The sequence below is a fragment of the Scatophagus argus genome, chromosome 17 (assembly GCF_020382885.2).
Source record: "Scatophagus argus isolate fScaArg1 chromosome 17, fScaArg1.pri, whole genome shotgun sequence".
Taxonomy (NCBI): Eukaryota; Metazoa; Chordata; class Actinopteri; family Scatophagidae; genus Scatophagus; species Scatophagus argus.
Window position 1 is genome coordinate 21527351 of NC_058509.1, and position 2453 is coordinate 21529803.

Below are 2453 nucleotides of genomic sequence, written 5' to 3' on the forward strand. Positions count from 1 at the left end.
CATTACAGTGGAGAGCCACAGGTCTATAGTCACTGAGGCTGCTGACATATTTTCTTGGGGATAGGCACATTTGTGGCAAATTTGGAGCAATTTGGGAGATGAAGAGAGGTTAAAGATGGAAGTAAATACCCAGACCAGCTGGACCGTACAGTCCCTCAGTACTCTCCCTGGAATATCGTTGGGACCAGAAGCCTTCATGGGCTTCATACCATGGAGCACTGTCCTGATCTCCTCTGTGCTCACAGCGAGTGTCAAGTTGTTAGTAGATGGTAGTGGTATGGGCCCAGTCTGTGCCTCAGTCACCTCAAAATATGCAAAGAAATGGTTGAGCTCCTTGGCCAGGTTACTGGTAGTGCTGGTGGTTAAATCTGTGGAGCCCTTGAAATTTGTGAGGTGCTGGATGCTTTGTCAAATGCGCTGCGTGTTCCCCTCACTGAAGTGTCCCTCGATCTTCATCCTGTAGGCTGATTTTGCCTTCTTGATGCCTCTGTTTAGGTTGGATCTGGCAACTCTGTATATTTCCATGTTTCCAGACTGGTCCCTCACCAGCTGCTTGACAACCCTGTTCATCCGCCGTTTGTTGTTCTGATAGCATCTCATCTGTTTCTCAACAGTGACATAATCAATGCAGTTCTGGATGTAAAACAGAACAGTGGATCTATGGCTGGCGAGGTCCTGCTGTGTAAATAGGTTCCAGTCAGTGCACTCAAAACAGTCCTGCAGTTGTGGGATTGCATCCTCAGGCCGAATCTTTGTTTATCTCATTCTAGGAATAATTTTCATAATGAGACGTCTGCATGCTGGGTTGAGAAAGAGAGATAAGTGGTCAGACTGGCCTAAATGATGGTGGGTAGAGAGTCAAAACGTGTGTTTTGACACACTGGACCATGTTGTTGAACATGTAACATGGTGGTAGAATTTAGGTCTTCAGGTTTGCATGGTCCAGGCTGCCACAATAAAAATTCTATCAAGATGTACAGACTGCAGTTTACTGATGGCTGTTAGCAAGATGTTCAGTGCTACATTAGCATTAGTACTGGGTGGAATGTACATAGCCATGACAAAAACAACAGTAAAATCATACGGCAAATAGAAAGGGTGGCATCTCAGTGTAAAAAACTCTAGATCTGGTGAGCAGTGTCTTTCCATTACTGTAGTATTACAGTAGATGCACAACCCTCCTCCTCTGCTCTTGCCGGAGTCACCGTTTCTGTGAGTCACGTGTACTGTGTGGCCTAATAACATGATAGCCTCGTCAGAGTCAAAATAAAATGTAGTGTGTGTAGTGTGTTCATGATAATGAACAACAATGGAGCTCTACAGCACAGAGAAAGAAAATATATCAAACTTGTTAGTAATCATTGTTGTTTTTTTGTTTATAGTCTTTTTATGGAATTTGTTGACGAGAGAAACAGAAACAAAACATTGCCTGCCTCATTCTTTAAAGAGTAGGAACACTCCAAACAAATATTTTAAAGACTAAACATCCTTTTATTACGCACATAAACAATTCTTTTTTTTTTTTTTTTTTTTTTTTTTGTCAACACTTAATCACACATATGAAGATTAATTTACATCATCAATTTTGATGAACCACTTTAAGGATGGAACAAGTCAAGGTCATTAATTTTAAAATGCTTGTGTGTTGTCCAAAGAGTAAAAAGAAATGCTCATAGAATACCATTCTATTCACCAAGCGTTTATTATGGTACATTTGCTTTTACTTGTGTGTCACTCATCTGTCCTCTTCATCAAGTACGCAAAGGAAACATGGAAAAAGAAATTTGAAAATTGACTGGTATTTGGACTGGTACTTTCTTTTTCCTTTTTTTTGATTCTGATGATAAAAAGAGAGAAACATAAATAAAAATGGCTTAAAATAAAAAATAGAAAAAGCATGATAATTTGGTATTAACAACAACAACAACAACAACAACAACAAAACTATCCTAACTTTATACAGTTCAGCATGAAATGTCACCAGTTGATGTGCTAATGAATTAACAACAAATTAAAAGGATAGCTTCCAAAGTTCCATTTCATTTCTTTGTGATTCCTGAACAATGTTTATATGCTTTATTCTGTATTGTTTAGTGAGTGCTTTTCTTGGCATTGGACATTGTTTAACCAAAAAAACCAAAACAAAACATATAAGCTGGGTTATCTCTCATATCCTGTAGGGTGCTGTCATCAAACAAGACTCTATCTTGGAGCTGCTTCTGCAGCCACAACAGGACACCGTGACTGCAGCTGCAGGAGGAGTATGGCGCCCCCTCTGGCGAGATGTTGGAAATCGAGAGACCAGTGCAGGGTCAACCATTGGGGAGCTGGCACTTTTGCAGAGACAACACAGCCTGCTGCAGGAGGAGCTGCTGAGGCTGCGGGATGCTGAGAGCCGATTCAGGGACAGTGAGAGGGCCCGGGCCAAGCTGGAGCGACAGGTTCGACACTTG

The 2453-nt window shown here is 41.1% G+C and overlaps 1 protein-coding gene across 3 annotated transcripts in view; it reads left to right on the top strand.

Annotated features, from left to right (window-relative positions):
• The window catches only part of arhgef1a (Rho guanine nucleotide exchange factor (GEF) 1a), a 63862-nt gene extending 61620 nt beyond the window's left edge, over positions 1-2242 (top strand). For all 3 annotated transcript variants that reach the window (XM_046417060.1, XM_046417063.1, XM_046417061.1), the window contains one exon: positions 2181-2242. The gene's annotated coding sequence lies outside the window, so the exon portion shown is untranslated. The remainder of the gene's footprint in view (positions 1-2180) is intronic.
• Positions 2243-2453: the final 211 nt, after the last annotated feature.